Source organism: Lonchura striata, chromosome 10 (assembly GCF_050655825.1).
Source record: "Lonchura striata isolate lonStrDom1 chromosome 10, ASM5065582v1, whole genome shotgun sequence".
Taxonomy (NCBI): Eukaryota; Metazoa; Chordata; class Aves; order Passeriformes; family Estrildidae; genus Lonchura; species Lonchura striata.
In genome coordinates this window covers 21,045,145-21,064,701 of record NC_140712.1, presented here as the reverse complement: position 1 = coordinate 21,064,701, position 19,557 = coordinate 21,045,145, and the positions used below count along the sequence as shown (strand labels likewise).

Here is a 19,557-nt window from a genome sequence, read left to right as displayed (position 1 = left end):
TCCGCAGGTGGAAGGTGATTGGGCACCTTTTGCACCGGAACAATAATTTGAAAGATCTTTTTCAGTGTGCTGTTCTGCAGCATGAGTTCATTGTACTGCAAGCCACCACGAATCGTTATAAGCTGTCAGGAAAATGCACAAATCACAGCCAGGAGAGACGACGCCTTCCAGCAACAAGCCCTTGAAATATTTCACGGCAGGTTAAGAGGCCAAATTGTGTATGGCGAGATGTATTGTACAGGATAAAACAAAGAGCTTGTATAATAAGCCAATGCTGACAATCTCCAAGTCAGGGAATCCCAGTGAAGTGTAAGGCCGTGCATGAATATGAGTTTTCCTGAGCTGTGGAAGGAAAACAGCTGTAATAAAAGAAAGTGCTGGGCAGAGCTCCCACATTCGACTTTTCCAAAACCAATTACTCCCACCTGGCTATTCCCATTTCTCCTAAACATCTCTTGTTACAGAAGAGAATTTAATATTCTCTAATTGAAACCTCTAATTTAAGGCATTTGCTTGCTATCCTCAAAGTCTGAAATCCTGGCCTGGACTTTCACAGGGTGATTAGATATTGTAGAAGTCACAAAGTTTTGAATATCCAAAGTCAAACTAAGAAACCTTCAAGAAATACACAATATGTTTCCTCTGAAAGCCAGGCTTTGTTATATCTCTCAGAGTTAAGTAGTCTGAGGTAGGGAGTGATCTTCCCTGCCCATGGCAGGGGGCTTGGAACAAGAAATTATATTTAAGCTCACTTCCAAACCATTCTAGGTTTCCCTGATCTTTCCAAGTGAACCAGCCCAATCCATGGAGCAAGTGCAGAGTAGGCAATGAGAGAACAAACACCTTCATACCAACCTCGAGCAACCTGTCCTTTGCAGATTATGTCTAACATCTACTCTTTTTACTTTTTTTCTTTTTTTTTTTTTTTTAAATACTGGACCAGAAATAGTAGATATAGATAGAAACCTCTTTAAAGCTCAGTTGTAAAAGTAGATGCATTTCCCATACAGCCACTGCAGTAGAAAGTGAGAGCACATCATGGAAATGATGTAACAAGACCTGCCACAGGAAGGGAAAAAAAAAAAAATCTGTTAAAAACTTCAATAGAAGAGAGAAATAACACAAGTGCTTCTTTACTTCAGTTTAATCACATTGAAGAAAGAATGTCTTTATTAAATGCCTGGACTTAATAAAAATGTCAAAAATTCTCATTGCATAAATCAGCTCTTTCAAGATTTGCTGGGGTGAAGGAGGAGAAAACTTAAAACTAGAGGGCAAACAGGAGTTTAGTTATTAGGTTATGACTTCCAAGACTGCAGCTTCAAAAGCTTCCCTACATTTACTGGCCAAAGATTCCAACCTGGGATGCTTCTATCTAAAGCAAATTTCCTAAGTATGAGACAATGAAGCCAGTGTCTCATTTACAGCTGAAGAGTTTTATAAAGCAACGTGTCCACTGAGAGCTGAATCAACAAACAAACAGTGCAGAACAGATCCTGCTTTTGTGACCTGTTTTGCTCATCCCAAAGTAGGATGAATAAAATGGACGAGGCAGGTTCACATACTCAATCCAAACGGACAGAAGAAAAGCTTGGATGGGGTCTTGCATAGTCCCCCTAGGATATTATTAGATTATTGAATATTCTACAGCAAATATCAGTGTCTTCCTCTTTCTTCCCCCTCCAACCTTTCACCTACCTTGTAATTCAGGAAATCTTCCCAAAGAAAGTTTAACTGAAACAGGCACACGTCTCAGAAATTTTATTAATAAACAATTTCCAGAAAAATATCAAAAAACTTTAGACCATCTTTAATTGTGAAATGTATTGATTGTTCTTCTCAAGTAGTTCATGCCTGAAAATGACATATTTTTGTTCCTTTCAGAGGACTTGGATAGATAGCATTGTTTTTCTTTCCAAAGCACATCAAAGAACCCAAATTTTGGCAGGATTTCTGTTTTTTTTAAAAAAAAGAAAGGGGAGGGAAAGAAAGAAAAACATCAGCGAAAGAAAGCTAAGAATAACTGCTCTTTTCTGAAGAGTTGAGGGCTTCTTCACTTCCAGATTCATGTCATGGTGCTCACTTCAGGGAGCTGCTGAGACACAGAGCCTGGAGGAGGAGAGGAATGGAAAGATCAGAGAATTGGCACGGGACTCAGAGCCTTTTTCCTCTTGATGTTCAGGCTGAATCTAGACAAAGTCAGTCAGAACCCAGTGTCATCATGATTTTTAAACACTTTCATGGGCCATGCAAGGTCACACTGTGGCCTCTAACACAGGGGACAAGTTTCCACATATCTGCAGCTGCTACTTCATCGACAGCTCTGGTGATAGATGCTCTCCAGTTTGTATCTCCATTTTGTAAGTGAATAAATTCTAGAAATTGGCTGGATTTGGGTTAAGAATAGCCTTCTCCTTTCAGGACAAGGATGTACATAAAGTGCTGAGAGAGCTGAGTACCTCCCCCTCCTGCTCAAATGTTCAGAGGAAGTAGGCTGGTATTGCTGCAGAAAGGTTTTCAATTTTGAGCATGTTTTTTGCCCCTGGAGCCGTTTTTCTTGATTTCCTTTCTCAGCCAGTGATTATGATTTACTTATCACAGACCTGCACTCCTGTGGCAGGATCTGATGTCTGTTGGTAAAATATCATGCACTATTGCCAGATGTTAAATACGAAGGAATAACATAAAACAATGAAAGAGAAATGCCACCAGCTCTTACTCTGTGGAGCAACTTTTATCTTGATTTACTGTGTAACTGGGCTTATTTACTGGTGTTAAAATCAGATTATTTTAAGTCTTAAAATTCTCCTGGTGATTGTGGTACAAGTGGCAGAGTTCCCAAAGGATCCCAAGCAGAGCTGCTTTGCTTTGAATCGAGAATAATATGGGAGGAAAGGCTCAGAAAAGAAGTGGAGGGAAATGTCTGCTTTATCACCCAAAATGTGGTGTCACACTGAGCTGTGCAAACCTTCTCCACCGTGGCCTGCTCTGGGGTAAGACTACTTTTGACTTTATGGGAGTTTGAATGGACTGTTATCATGCAAGAGCCCAGACCCAGCTCTGCAGGAGCTGGCAGTGCCCGGCCCTGCTCCCAAAGGACACAAAATCCCTGGAACATGGCTGGGACCTGCAGCCTGGCCCAGCTCACGTCACGCCCACCCTTTGGGGAAGGGGCAGAAAGGCACAAAGACAGGGCAGCTGACACAAAACCCACTGAACTCCTCAGCTCGGAGTGCTAAACAAAAGTGCATCACTTGGCTGAGTTGTAAATGACTGGGGCACAGAAAACGTCCTCTGGATCAAGAGGACAGGGTTCACTGCTAGAACAAATCACACAGTATGTGAAGTTAGGCTGTGACCTATTGCTTGCTACAATTATCTGACCTCCTAACAAAGCCTGGTGAAGATGGCAGCGATCCTGCATATAAAACAGAGCCTGGTGGAAAGTTGCTATTCTTCAAACCCGTATCTAGACATCTTTCAAGTGATTTCAGAATTTAGGGTGAAAGTGGATCTTAGGCCTTTTTTTAAAAAGCCATTTCAAATCCTCATTCATATCATAAATGCTTTTTTCTCCTTTTTTCTGCAGGCCACTGAAATCTCTGGGGCCATGACATTGTCTGGCACTGAATGCAGCCCCTTTTTATCATTATAAAGAAATAATGAAAGCATATGGTGGAGAGGCACTCATATTTCAGTGTATGGTGCCTTCCTCCTTCTCCATAACCAAGCACTGAAAAATATATACTATGATGAGAACACTGAATATTTCCAATACACTAACAGAAAATTCCTAATAGTTCAAAGTCATCCCTGCTGCCTAGCTTGATTGTAAGTTCAAAGTAAAAGAAACCAAACATATCTTCACTTTTGTGCATTAAACATCAGCAAGTGACCTGTATTTTATTACAGTACACAGCTGTTTTATCACATAAGTAAATAAATCACCATTGAACCAACTTTGGGAACGAAGATTTTGAATAATAACACAATTAAGTTTTCCCACAAAGTCCAAATAGCCCACTTGCTCAGAGTTGCTACAAGCTGTGATTCCCACGTGAAAGATATCAACTTATTTCCTTTTCCTGTCAATCATCAGTACCAAGTGGGGCCCTGGTATGTCAGGTCATGACCTTTCACTCTGGGCATGAGCCTGAAAGCCACTAGTGAATCAACCAGTTTAATTATTTAGGCTGTTTTTAATAAATATAAAAATGTGGCCTTAAATATTTCACATGCTTGTTCAGTTTGGGCTTTCAAGGACCTCTCATTGGGCCAAATAGCCTGAGAGTGTCCTCATATTGGTAGGAAATCAGTCAATTAAAAACCCAACCCAGCTTTTGGAATAAGGTTTATTTTGTTGATTTTGAGCTTCCTGGCTTGGGTGTCACTTGCTTGTTGGTTTAGAGGACAGGCTTTTTGTTATCTATTTTTTTAACCATAAGACTGTCTTTAATCAACACCATCAATGGCCTATTTGCCTACCTCCCACAAAATGATCCTTCATACAGATGCCAGCATAGGATTCACAGATTTCCATGTCTATTTTCCACATCCTCTTCACCTATGGGGAAAAAAAGCAAAAAAGAAAAAAAAAAACAAGCAGAAAGAAATCCAATGTAGCAAAGTCCATATAAAACAACTCTTTAAAAAATATTTTTGAGTAATTTTGACAGGTTTGCTACTAGGTCCCTTAGCAGTGGACAGTTTAATTCCATTTTAGGTCAAAGTGTGATGGTAGTTTTCTTTTGCTAAAATTCCTAACAATTTCTTTCAACTTGTAACTCCCAAAATCTAAAAATCTAGGCCTGAACCAAGCTGCTGATTCTGCCCAAGATTCTGCACAAGCAATCTGCAGAAACCACAACCACGTCAGTATAAAACAAGAGATGTTTTCCCTGGATGTCAGGGGCAATGATTTATATTCTACAACCCACTTATGCTTATTGCTCAACAAACTTTCCAGCTGGTAGATGCAGGGCAGAATTAAACTTGAGAAACTAATTGATGGTGTTTTTTTAAAGAACTTGGACTGCCAGAGTTAACTGTGCTTCTGAACATTCCTGAGATGTACAGAACTTTCCCAGCCTCTCTCAGATTTATTTTGTTCTTTCCCCTGGTGCTCCAGGACTTCTCAAGAAAGTGAGTGTGAAGGGCCATCTCTATTTATAGATGATAAACCCAATTCTTATCTTTCTCCCTCCTCTCCCTCCTGCCATGGTCCTGCATCAAAGAGAGGACTTAGGGAAAAGAAAGAGAGATGCTCTCAGTCGGAATTTTCCAATCCCTCTCATGGGCTGCTGGGTCTGCAGGAAACATCAGCATGCCAAAATTTGCTTTTCTTTCAAGCAGGAGTATTAATCTAAATGATGAACTATATCTCAAAAATGAAATTGCTGCAGTGTAGAGATCATCAAAGGTACTTTAATTGAATTATGCTTTGTTTGGGACAATAAAAAACATTTAATCTTGATCCTGTTTGAATTCTTCATTTTGCCTTAATGGCTTCAAGGTGTGCACAATAGTACATTAGAATTCACAATATAATCAAACAAAAGTCAGCTGAAACATTCTATCTTTATGGAAGAAAAGCATCCTTGCCTGATAATGCTGCTTCTCAGCAATTTCAGCAGAATTGCTGTAGCCCAGAGAAATCTTTCTAATTCATCTAAGTCTGCACTCGCTGATGAAAAGTTGCCTCCTGAGAAGCCCTCAATCCTCCTCCCTCAAGATGCACCAGCAGTGTTCACAGCATGTGAGCAACCCCCAGCCTCCAGGAGGAGGGGAGATCAAACCCAAAGCCTGGCTGTGAGGATCAGTGCTGTGGGATGAGGTGCGGGAGGCTCCGAGGAGCCGCGGCGGCTCTGGAGCGCCGGGAAGCGCCGCCCTGGCTCTGCTCTTCCCAGGCTGACCTCTCCTGCACCAGGGCTGAGACACAGCAACCACCCCACCACTGTCCAAGGAAGCCAGGGGCCAAGGCAGAGTGTTTAAATATTATGGAACCCAGGCCTGGTTCAGGGGTGGCTCCATGTGGTGGAAAAGTCTCTCCTCCAACCCGTCCTTCCAAAGAAAACTCAGCAGTCTCTGTTGTTCAGTCTCATGGTTGTTTATTGCAAGTTATCTAAAAGATTTTCTTCTCTGGCTGCTGTGGTTTGCTCAGCAGCTCAGGCAGAGGCACACACACACCCTGACATCCTCTCTGTCCCCTGACTTCTTCTCTCCTCCCATGCCTGGGCTGCTGCTATCTTTTATATGGTACATTACGTGATAAATGTTTACAGTTTTCCCCCCAATACCTACTACCTATATTAAATGGTGCCTTTCTACTCTAAACCAATCTGTGAGTGCCAACATCACCAAAAACATGGAGGTAAGGAAGGAGAAAGAGGAAGGACAGGACCAGCCAAGAATCCCTCCATCTTAAAACCTCTGACCCCCATGTACAAAGTAAAAACCCCCCTGTACAGGTGTTAAAACCCCCCTGTACAACACTAAAAATTCTTCCCTCTACTTTGTAACTACTACTATAACATCTAAACTTTTGTGATTTCTTGTTCTTCCTGCAAGGTTGGTAAATCATTCCATGGCTCAAACGCAAAATCACAGCTGTTTCCAGCTGCCTGCCAGGGTCTCAAATGCTTCTGACCTGGGCCTGGAACCTCTAAAAATGTCTGAGGGACATTTTGAGTTCCAACAAAATAAGTCAGCTGTAAGCACAGAACCCCATCATTGTTTCTGTGAGGCCAATGTGAGCAGCTGGTTCATCTCGGGCAGTTTACTCTGGACCAGAGGTCTCCACCACATCCACTTTAAGTTTTAAATCAGATGGAGGATGAAGAACTCTGCACTCAGACACTGTGTTAGGAGGTGCCATATAAAAGGACAGACAGGCAGAGAGGCTTCTATGAAAGGCCCTTATTTCCCATAATATTTTACTAGCTCTATTCTGACATGATTACTGATTTCAGTGGAATAAGTGAATGCAATGAAGTAGAGTTAGGAAACTGTATAGCCATTATTCCCTTACTACACACATTTCCCTGATAATCATGACCTGGTTTTGCATGCATCTGATGGGTTTAGTCACAGAAAAGTTGCATTTACCATACATTTCATTACCATGTATTTACAGCCCAGTTTTAGAAAATGATGGGACTTTTGTGACCCACACTTACTTTTTTCTTCGTTCTGTGGTGGGGGTTCACACCTTTTTTTACCTGAGCCTAAAGGCAGAAGAATGCTTCCAGATCTTCAGCAATCTCTGACAGATCACAACTTTGCATACTACCAAAATATCAACTGGACAGAAAACTTATGTGGGTCCTGAAAGCAGCCTGCAAGATGCCAGAAACAACTGCACCTTACAGTTCTCTGACTTTCTTTCAATATGACTATGCAAGGAAATGGCCATTAGAAAATAGGAATGATGTGATTACATTACTCCTTTTCACTTGGACTATTATTTCATCTAGTAGGCTCTTGCTTTTTAGACTTTATGTGTGTATTCAGCAATTCCATAAATAAGATTTTCATTATCAACAGTGAAATCCCCAACAGTTTTCAGCTCCTAATGAGGTCTTTACTGTTCTCAGGCAACGCTTGGAAAAGCCTTTTATATGATAAACTGAAGATGTGAGAGAGACTGAGCAAGGTGTATGTGTTGCCAAAGGCATTGCTTTCAAACAGCCCTCAGTTTCTTCACTCAAACAGGTGGTGATCAGGTTCTAGCAAAAAAAAAGGACTTGAAATTATTTCAGTCATCCAGCCACCATGAAAAAAAAAGAAAGTAAGAAAAGACAAAGAAAGAGCCGTTACTATAATCTTCTTTGCAGTCTCCAGAATGCTTAATGTAACATGTTTAGAAGAAATTTGAAAGTATTTTGATGATAAATTATGGCTTCCTGTAGAATGTTTCTAATAGTCACCCTGCTTCTCTAAGTTTAAAAATGCTAATGCTTAGGAAGCAGGGAAAAAAATAAGATCTTTGAAATGACATAATGAATGAATATATACAAAAAATGGTTCCCAACACTCCTGTACACAAATGCAAGTATTGGTGGAGATAAAGAGCTCCCAATGTTCTGAGAAAAGGAGATAAAAGGCAGGCTCAAGCCAAACTGCAGTGTTTGAAGAGATTATTTGAGAGGGGAAGGAAGGTTCAGATTTTATAGCTGCCTTTTTGCCACACAGTGATAACATGCTGGGTTCATACACCAGCATGGCACCAAATTCGGCAGTCTGTACTTGAGGAAGGCAAAACATTTCAAATTTAAGCTGAACTTGCATGCTTAAAAGCCTAATGAACATTGTAAAGGTCACAAGAAATACAGAAACCTCAAGTGACACTATTTTGTAGAAAGGTCTGACATTCTCCTTCAATTAAAATTAAGATGTATTTATATCTCTCATATTTTGCATTAAAAAACAGAGGCTTGGTTCCAGGAGCTAAGAAACGATCAGGATTCCTTCTGTATCTGATTTATTTTGAGATGCCAAAATAACCTTGTGGAGTGGGAAGGTGAAGGGGATAAGCAGCTTGTGAAAGGCAAAGCAGTCTCATGGCTTTTACCAGAGGCTGAATGTATGGAGGGCCTGGACCCAAAAGAGTGTTTGTGCCCATGGAGACTTAAAATAACCACACAGGGCAGCCAGATCGTGGCATTAATGCTGTTTTTGAATGTCTAAAGTCACAGTGAATTTTATGGCTAACTGCCATGATGCTCTTTGAAGATTTAAGGAGCATTGCATTTCATTTGAGATAACATGCTTTCGCAGTTGAATGGCGAGTTCCATAAATTCCTCTGGGATAAAATCTGAAGTAAACATCACAAAGTTTTGCATGGGTTTATTGCAATTTGTTTTGGAGCTTTTGAGTCAAACAGGACTGGAAAATAGCTGGCAGTGTTTTATTTCACTTATTATATACAGATTTTGAGCATGCAAGTCTAAGCAAGAAATGTTTTGAGAGCACGACTGTGCTGCATTTTTTTTTCTGGAATAAGTGGCAATTTTAATTAAAACAATTATACAAGTCTTTGTTTTCTTCAACTTGTTTGATTTAGTTGGTTTCTTTAGCAACAAACAAAGCTTTCATGGCTTCTTCACATTTGCACAGAATATTAATGTTGCAGCCTTTGATTTCAGAGTCTTGTAGACTTCAGCAGTCTCTCAGCACTTCAGTCTCTAACATGGCTGAGGTTTTGTGAACAGCAGAGTTGGGGATGTGGATATCCCTGCACAGGGGTCAGGATTATCCCAAATACAGGCTGGGAAGAGGATGGATGGGGAGCAGCTCTGAGGAAAAGGACTTGAATCTTCTGGAGCCAGTGCAGAGGAGAACACGGAGATGCTCCAGGGCCAGAGCCCCTCTGCTCTGGAGCCAGGCTGGGAGAGCTGGGGGTGCTCACCTGGAGAGGAGAAGGCCCCAGAGACATCTCAGAGCCCCTTCCAGGACCTACAGGGGCTCCAGGAGAGCTGGAGAGGGTCCTGGGACAAGGGATGGAGGGACAGGACAAGAGGCAATGTCTCCCTGTTATTCTATGATTCTAGGAGATGCTCAGTAACCCCTTGGGGCAAAAATTGACATTAAAAAAAAAAAAAAAAAGTGATCTAATATTGCAAAAAGCTACTTCTGTCTGAGAATTCCAAAATTTGCAATGTCAATAAACTTCAAAACCTTCTGATCCACTCTATAGCTGGCTCAAAGTTATGGGAAACGAAAAGATTAGAGTGGTGTTGTTTCTTTTTTTCTGTAAAGCTTCTGATTTTCTTCCTTATGTTATTTTTAAACATTTTTGATCAGCTCTACTACAGCACATCATGTTTTCCATTGACACATGTATGCCTATGTTTAATATATCAATTCATTTATCTTCAGAAATGTTGACACAAAAGATAAGAATCAGTATAAAAAAGAACTGTTTTAATTTTGGTGCTTTTCAAAAGGAAAGGGAGCTTAAAAATGCATTTCCCTCTGAAAGTGTGGGTTCAGATTTTGGCTTACACCCAAAATAAAAGTAACAGTGGTATTTAGTTTCTCATCACTAATTCTGCATGGTTTATCTCAACAGAAAAAGTAAAATAAACGTCTGGGCACTATGGCTGTGCCCCAGGGGTGACATTTGGGGTGGAGTGGGCAGAACAGGATGGGCAGGGCTGGAAGTGTCTGAATTTGACCAGCATGGAGGGTTCAAATTCACCATGTGCCAGAGAAGAGTTAACAGATAAATCTCTTGCTGCCTTCCCCTAAACCCCATCATTTAAAAGATCTCTTGAGTTTACACCTGTTACTGTTTTAAACACACATAGATAAATCTCTATTTTTATTTTCTTTTAGGTGCTTATCCAGAAATCAGCACATTTTCCTTTCTTGAAGGTGCAATTTAATAAAAACCAAACCATTCCTTTCCAAAGCTCCTCCCAGATGAGTATATCTAGGTCAGGTTTCAGCCTGGCATAAATATTTTATGCTGGAGAACTGAAGGTCTGCAGAAATTTGGGTTCCTCTTGGAACGCCTGACGTAGCCTCGGCCATAGCAGCACATGCGGGTGCTTGCTTTAATAAAAAAACCCTTAATCTCATTTGGCTCTACCTCACTGGCAGCTTGAAGCACTTGAATCAAACAGTACAGCTGTGAATTGTGACACTGGCTGGATGGAAGCCCAGAAAACTTTTCCCAGAGAAAACCCTTCAGGGAGAAAAAAAAAAAAAGAAAAAAGGAAAAAAAAAAAGAAAAAAAGAGAATAAGAAGGAGGAGGGGAAAAAGGCTTTGACAACTGAAATACAATAGAAGCCAAATACAAAACCCCACCATCAAACCTTGCTCCCTTCCATCCTGAGTCTGAAACAAACCAGGAAACCAAAAGATAGATTGGATTCTTCTTTAAAAGGTTATTTTTTAAGGTAGAAGGGCCAACCTGGGCAGCCCTGAGCAGTGGCCCCGGTCTGTATTTTCTGCACAGCAACAAATAAACAAAATTCAAGCCAAAGGACAGGAAAGCTGAATTATACCACTCCTTCAAAATCCATTTAAAAGAAAAGGCAGTTTGGATTTTTGTGAGAAAAAGAAAAATATCCAGTTGAGGAAATTAAAAGAGGGTTGGAAGCACAAGTGCCATAAAGCAGACCTAGCACAAGTGCTCTTGCAATATTTATATTCTTATTTTTGCTTGAATCCTGATGTTGAAACCTTCCCCTAAAGCAGATAACTGAGCAATATGGAAAAATAAAACAACAAAACCAAGGAAAGCACACCTGAATGGAAGGAAATGCTCTTTTTCAGAAGGCAGCAGCCCTACTCTGGAGTCGTAAGGTCAAGAGGTGAATTTCTACTGAAGGAAAACATTAGAGCTGGATATTTCTCATCTGTCAGCCCCATTAAATACCATCTTTTAAGGACTCAGGACTGTGCATTGTGCCTTTCTTCAAGTTAGCAGGATAATAAAGATTCTGTTGCCTTTTGCAGATGTTTAAAGACATGATGTGAAAGACAAATTCTCCAGCTAAAACCCTCAAGAAATGTCACTTCTGTGTCTTACTGAAGGAGCTCCAGCACATTCGCTGCATAAACATCTGCCGGAAACATTTTAAAAAGGAGGCTGTTTAAATAATGGCTTTTGTAGGCTCGGTTGGGATTTTTTTTCCTTTTTTAAAGAAAAGAAAATGAATTTGTGGAAAAGTTCCTTCTTCCAAAGCAACTGTCCTTTGCAAACATGCTTCAGCTAGGATGATCTGATGGAACAGCTGTAAAATGAAGAAGAAATGTTGAAAATATTCCTTCAAAACATTCTGAATCAATCACACCTCAGAGACAGTCATAAATCAGTGCTTTCTTTGACTTCAGAAAGTTGCAGCTCTTCATTGTCATGCAAACTTGTTTGTGACAATTATAGCAAGGCTCTCTTTACATAATAATTGGATTTTTCTATTAAATTTAACAGAGAAGGAGAAAAAAATGGCAAAATAACCAACATTCTGTCAGAAGTAGTACATTTGTGGCGTAAATTGAGAAAAGGAAAAATAATGAAAATAAACTCAGTTTATAATCTTTTTACTGTAATTTGACTCCTCATTCTATGTGACTAACACAAGTCTACCTACACTTCTCATCTTTAAATGTCTGCCAGAGTGCTGGGCTCTGCAGTAACTGTGCCTGGTACCAAAATGGATTAAGATTTTGGATGGGTTTAGCTTATTTTATGCTTATTAGAAAAAAAAAAATCTGCACTCTGGGTTCAGTACTTCTATTTCTAAGTGACAGAAATCAGAGATAGTCGGAAACCCCTCTAAGGAAGTCCACCTGTTGCCAAAATAAAAGGGTGTTTCTTCCAACAAGAACTAAATATCCATTTTATGAACTGGGAGGGGGCTGGGGTGGTGTTTGATGCAATCCATTAAAAGCTTCATTAAATCTTGCAGGTTTCACATTAAAAAAAAAATCTGAGGATTTTGGGAATGATGCTGTAGGTGTGCAAATGCCATTGGATGATTAATATTGTCATTCTAACATATAATGATGTAGGGAGAGCTTTCACAAGGAATTTTTTTCTGTAGAATATGGTTTTAAGATTAACATCACATGTGAGACTGCTTCTTCAGGACAGAGATGGAGAATGATGAATCTACAGCAATTTATCTGAGAAGCAGTCCAGAACTCCCATCTCCTTAACCAGGGAAGGGGAAAGGCTGCCAGGCACCGTGGGGAAAGAGGGGAAGTAAAAAACAATCTGTTGAGTATTAGCAAGTAGACTGGTGCAGTATCTTACATATCTTACACTCAGGTCCAAATCTGGAGAACAAACCAGTTATTATCTGGCTAGAGATGTGTCTGATGGCATGGCTCAAGCAAGTGATGAGGGAAGAAAAAGTCTTCCACTTTTGCAGGGCTCAGAAGACCTTTTCCATCACTAGTGCCCATCCCTCAGCATTATTTTCATCTGTGCATTTACCCACAGTATGCATGAAATTTACTTCCAGAAAGGTCTTGATAATTTCCTGCCTTTGGCAAGGTACTCAGAGGTAAAGTGAACTATTTTGGCAGAGGCGTCTTGGAGGGAAAAAAGTTCCAAGAGGCCACAAATTCATTTTTCTCCCCTGGTTCTGGCTTCTCCTGGTGCTTGTCATGGATGGCACCATTACTTAAATCTTTATTTCTTGTGCTATGCAGGAAAGGTCCCCCAGTGTTAACCAACATACTCTTTCCTTTCTTCCTAAAAACCAAGAGAGGTGAAGACCTGATTTCCTTCTTGTTTAACACCTCTGATTGTCTCGTAAACCTCGCTGAGTAAAATTGCTTTCCAGACTTAAATGCAATAGATGCAGAAAACCAGTAATATTTTCCGATTGTTTATTATCTGTTGGTGATTTCTTTCACAAGTCACTAACAATTGTCTTTCTTGATGATTAGTTGCTATTGTATATCAGCTTGATTTTCGTATTCATATGCTTTCACAAAAAAGGTTGAAAGTTCAGTTTTTCCCAGTTTTCCCATCATGTAATAAAACATCTTCCGTGTGATCTTAGCTCCCAAAATCCCTCGTGACTTTGACTTCACACAACCTTGTAAAATTTGAAGTTCACTGGGTTTGTGAAGAAATGAACCTCTTTATTTGTGTGTCCCTTACAGACACATCAAGAAGACTGTGTGATGTGACATCCTCATAGTATAAGTCAGGCTGATTTCATCTGAATGAAAATTATAAATTCCTCATTTAACACTTCCTTTAATTAATCCATTTGCTTTTCTAGAATATGTGTATTTATGTTTAGTAATATTAAAAATGAAAATAAATTTTTAGAAGCTTTTAGAACATATCCTAGGATTTAAATGGAAAGATTCATGAACAATTCTGTGCAGGGGTAACTTAAATAATAAAGGACAGCGAAACTGATTCATCCTTTTCTATACTGGAGCAAGGAAAGTCTTGGGTTATGGCTGATTTTATTCAAATGGTGATTGCTGATGTTTACTATAAACTTCCTCTTAAAAAACACCTTTACACTGCCCAAATCTCCCTGCACCACTGATAGATGCCAGCTGTACTATAAAAGGAGAAGTTTCTGAACAGACAATGATTATCTGTCAGTGGATAATATCCTGGTCTGAATCACTAATAAGGCCTCTGCAGGTCCAGCAATGGGACATCAGAACAAACTTAAGCATGAGCTTAAATATTTGCATGCAGTGAAAGCTGTGTCAGAGAGATGTCTGTATTAGAATATTTGTGATAATGATTTATTTCCAGCACTTTTCTGCAGAGTCCCCAATCATTCTGTGGAACATTTTCCCATTCTGTGTAAGATCTTAGTAAGTATTTCTGTGTGCAAGCCAGGCAGGGAATATTCCTTTTTATTAGCAGAGCTGGTGTGATCTGGGCAGGTGTAGTTTGATCTTTCCCACACTGCCCTTCACGTAACTTCATACCTGACCTGAATGAGCACTGCCTCGAGGGTGAGGAACAACTTGCTCACGGAGAAGAAAATGATGATGCTGCTGGTTATGTGATGCAGCTTTATAAGATGGAGTGTATTTTGGGTATGTGACTACAAAGCCTCATGTTTTGACAATTATGCAGCATATGCAAAGGCCCATTTCATTTGCAGAACCCAGGGGTGCTCTACAAAGCTTTCTCTATAAACATGGGTTACAGCCTACTCACAAAGGTGCTGCATTGCTTCTTTGCTTTCATTAACTGCCACACTCTAATTGTTATTTTGTGGCTAACATGCAAATAACAGCATTTTATCCCAGTAAGCAAAATTAGAATAGCTTTAGATTTGCACTTGATGCTGTGGGAAGCTCTCAAATCCCAAGTGCCAAGTTTGGCTTTCATGCATTTGATTTTCAGAGATCTTTTCAGAGTTGGAAAAGAAATATCTCCAAATAGCTGGAGTTTGTAAGTTTATTTTACCATAAACAAGTTTGTTGCTTATTCACATTTCTGGGAGCTGGGGATATTTAGTTTTAAAAAGGAGGGAAGTTGGGGCCCTCACCCTATTTCCAGCATAATTCCTATAAGGATGCTGCAGCTGTGTAGCAGCAGTTTCAGGCCTCAAACACTCTCCTGCAATGACAACTGACATTTAGCTAAAAAAAAGAATGCAAATGAAAGTCCTGCCACTTCTACAGGCAGGAGATTTTTTGTTCAAGGTAAAGGGCCAGGCTTGTAGCAGGGGCTGGCAAGGACTAAAAATCTTTTGGCCTTTGGGCTCTTCCTGCACATCACTTAGTATGAGATTTCCCTGGTATCAGAGAAATAACTCCGTTTTTTAATTGCCAAATGTTCAAAAATCTCTTTGAAGGAGGAGGCAGAAAGAGAAGTAATTGAGAGTTTGAAAGAAAAAAAAAGTGGGGGAAAAAAAGCTCTCAAACTTTCTCAGTGTATCGATATTTTTCAAGACAGCGAGGGTGTGATGAAGGGAGATGGAAGAAAAGTCATTACCATGCTTAGTTCCAGAAATTCTCTAGTTATTGCTAGAAAAGCCATCCAAAAATCACTTTAAATTGGTGCTGTGTGCTTTTTATACTCTTTGGGAGGGAAGCAAAAAAAATCAGAACAAAACCCTAAACATCTTCTCTGAAGAACGAAAAGGTTAGAAATTATCTGTGCTGCACTGATCAATTTACCTGAGTTGTCTTTCCATGGATTGTATTAAGGGAACTTCATTTTCTTTTATTCAGCTGCTGGCCAATTTCTTCTTGACTCTTAAAAAGATCAATGAACACATCTCACTATCTTTGTACAAAACAAGCCTCTATTTTTTCCTCAAAGTTTAAGAGAATTTATTATTTTCATTTTTAATGGATTTTTCAGCCCCTGTTGTGATTTCTCTGATCTATTCTTTCTTTTTCATGGATTTGGTCTAAACTACTCAGGTTTGCTATTCTGTAGGGTACAGGCAGGTAGGAAGTTATGTCTTTAGGTCCAGTAATGTGCAAACTTAAGATTACACACAGCCCCTTCTTTAGTGCTGGTGTGAGATACAGGAACCATCAGTAAAACGTGACTAAAATAAGAGTGTGTTGTTTGAGGAAATTCAACCAGCAGTATCAGTGAACTGAACTGTACTTTTAAAGTGCCTCATTAAAATCAATCAAATATTACTCAACAGGAGAAAGGCTAACAAATTATGGCCAGACAGGATTAAATTTAATCAGGAAGAGCTCTTTGGTTTATTTTCTTTTTTTGTGTGTGTGTTTGTTTGTTTTGTGTTTTTTGTTTTGGTTTTTTTTTTTTTTTTGGTCTTTTTTTTTTTTTTTTTTTGTAGTTTTGACAGAATATAACTGGTTTTAACTCTACATTTTCATCCTCAAGCAAACATCACTGGTGTTTCAAGGCAGCTTTCCTGGGATCTGCTCTTTGTTTATGCACATGCAACACACACCACTTAAACAGCTCCTGCCTTATCATGTCAGTTATTACATTCCTTGTACATTGAAGAGAAATTTAGTAATGTCCTCAATCATAATTTTGCCACAAATGCAGTCTTTTTCAAGAAATGTTGACAAATGAAAAAAAAGCATAGTCTAAACATGGAAGCAAACCCCAATAACTTTCCAAATCTATCAAAATGAATTTTTGTTCTGACAGAAGTTCCAACACTGAAAACTGTGGGCTTAGTTAGTATGTGAAAAGCAGCTGCCCTTCCCCACCAATGATTAAATTATTCCTGGGAAATGAAGTTGTTAACATGAAATTGTTACAAATTACTGTTTTATTTCAGACAAGCTGAAATATTGCATCCTGGTTTTACTTAGAAATAAAAAGAGAGTTTGAAATGACCATTTGAAATGTATTGCTAAATTCATAGTCAAAACATTTCTAAATTTACAAATGACATTTTTTAAAAAATTGATCTGCTCCCTAAAGACTTAGTGATTTAGGCAAAATGGAATTCACTGAGTTAAAAAGCTTTCAATAAACAGTACTTATCCTATGGGACCATTGTAAGTTATAATAATTCCCATTTTAAAAATCAACGTTTCTGGACCTTGCTGGAGATACCTGGGACTGTTTCTCCTACAGTAGAAACAGGTCTTGTTAAGAGGGCTCATTGTTTTGGACCTTCCAGGCTCGCATCTGCAGACTGGACGGGAACTGGTTGATTTCTAAGGTCCCTTTTAAGGTCCTAAACCATTCTATGATTCTATGATCTTGTGGTTACAGCTTATATCCACACAACACCTAAGGTGGTTTAGCAGTGCAAGGACTCAGTAAAGAAAAGGAGCAAAATAACAGATTTGCCTTCTATATAGAAACACCAAAACACAGTTCCAAGAACAAAGACAAAGCTCTCATTCCAAAAGCCCAGAATGTCTAAAGTATTTCAGAAGTGGCAAAAAGAAAAACCCTTTGGCAGTACTGCCACTCTCCATTTTCCCCATGCACAGTCCCACTCCCATATGCAACTCTTGCCTCCCTTTGGCTGCTGTGCTGCTGTTAATAAGCCTGTGCTGTACACTTGGCATGATTTCCACCTTCCACTTGCCATTTATTCCTTTTACAACCTCCCTTGTTATAGGTCTAGTGTAGCAAACTGCTGCTTTATGGGAATTTGCAGCCCACTTGACATATGGTACAGGATCACTGGCCAAAATGGCAGAGGATCATGGAGGATTTTACAGCCCAAGTTCATCATCTGTCTTGTTCCAGGACTTACTTTGGGCTGTGCCCAACAGGAGCCTCAACTCCCAGTCATAAGATAACAAGACTGGCTCCTGCACACATCTGCTGGACATCTCCATGGCTTCCACTCCTCTTGGAAGTAATCATGGACAGTGCTGGCATCTCCCCACCAGGCTCAGGCTCAGCCTTTGCTGCTTCTCTCTGCTGGTGACCCTAAACCACGAAACCACGGTGCTGCACGTGAACTTCCTGTGTTTTTCAGAATTGTGGCACTGATGGATCAGGTCAGGGAAATCTCCCCTCCAAATGAGTTTATGGAGCTTCACAAGGAGATGCCTGGGAATGTGGATTCACCTCAGCACTGCTCCTCTCCTTCAACCAATAGTCAGAACATTGTTTCTACTCATCATTTTACTTATCATGGCAGATATTAATTTGATGCCTGTCCTGCACCAAAACCACACAGAATAGCTTTGCTTTCTGAACTTGGGCAAACGTTTTGTTCAGTATGAGATGCCCTGCTCTGCACCCTACTAGAAGACCAGGTGTAATCAGACACCTGGAATTTACCAAGTGTGCATCAAATGTAAAAAATCTGTTCAGACGGGATTTTTAGGTTAAATATTACAGATTGGGTCTATTTTCACTGGAAAGACAGCAAATTGAACTTTTCAATGACCCTTCTCATTTCCCTTCTGCTTAAGCACAAACAAATACAATTTTTATTAAAATTGCTTAATTCCACAATGTGTAAAAACCTCTGCACTAGGTTCTCTCTATCTTTCTTGCTGTGGGTATTGCTGAAATTTTTCTTTAGACACTGTGCTATGGGCACTCTGCCCCTTACACTGATTGTCAGGAGAACCACTTGTCACTTGTAGATTAAAACATTCCAGCACACACATTCATAGCACAAATCATTAGTTGCTCAATTTGATTCAAACCACAAACTTCTACCACAAAACTTCTGTGTTCCACAGGGGCAGCACATCTGTCTCCCTTCCACCATGATCCTGGTGAAAGGTTGGCTTTCTGCAAAATATTCAAGGTCCTATTTCAGCTAAGACTTACAGGATAAATCCACTCAGAAAACTGTACGAGCTGTGAGTAGTCTGACAAATGAGATGACCAGTGTTCTGAATTAAAAAAAAAAAAAAAAAAAAAAGAAAAAGAAAAAGAAAGAAAAGGGTTTATCAATAAAAATACTTGGTGGTTAAGCAAAGTTAATAGTCACGTCAAGTAATACAGCCAGGCCTTTTCCTGGTATCACATCTATGTTGCATCCCAGGCTTCATCAATATCCACGTATTCTGTCAGATTCTGGATTGTTGCTTCCATGTACCCCAACTCCTCATGACTTTTATTCCCTTGCTTTCATTTCCTTTCATTCTCATTTCTCCTTATTGTTGTTGCTTCTTTGAAAAGATCAATGAACAGGTTTTATAGTCTTGGTGCAAAAAAGCCACTATTTTCCTTTAAACTCTAAAAGAATTCATTATTATTGTTATTTCTCATAAGAGGGATGCCTGTAGCCCCCCTGCAGCTAAACTTTCTGATGGTCCTTTGTGTTTAAAAGAGAATTAACAGGAAAGAATGCACAATTTGACTTAAAACATATTGATATTGTAAAATGAAGAGCCATTTAATGAATTTTTTGTCCCCAGTGAAGTGCCAGTGTAAGGAACAGTAGGGGCTGCAAATAAGACTGAAAATGGCACTTTAATAGCAAAATGCATTTGTTTGAACAGTGCTTACCTTTTCTAATGATTTTACAACATTGTCTCTCCTTTGTTCTCTTCATTAGTTGTCTGTGACCACAAACACATTCCAGTAAGAAAGGTAAAAAAAATAAAACCATCCATCCAAATGTTTTAGACATCAGGAAGAACACCTCTTAGCAGAAGAAAGCACTCCAGTTGGCTGGTGCCCTGC

The 19,557-nt window shown here is 39.6% G+C and overlaps 1 long non-coding RNA gene across 1 annotated transcript in view; it reads right to left on the bottom strand.

Annotated features, from left to right (window-relative positions):
- Nucleotides 1–1,746: 1,746 nt before the first annotated feature.
- Nucleotides 1,747–19,557, bottom strand: part of LOC116183997 (uncharacterized) — a 134,989-nt gene continuing 117,178 nt past the window's right edge. Inside the window, exons 2-3 of the long non-coding RNA XR_004148716.2 lie at nucleotides 4,486–4,564; nucleotides 1,747–2,109 (exon numbers count right to left, since the gene is read on the bottom strand). This is a non-coding gene — a long non-coding RNA (uncharacterized LOC116183997). The remainder of the gene's footprint in view (nucleotides 2,110–4,485; nucleotides 4,565–19,557) is intronic.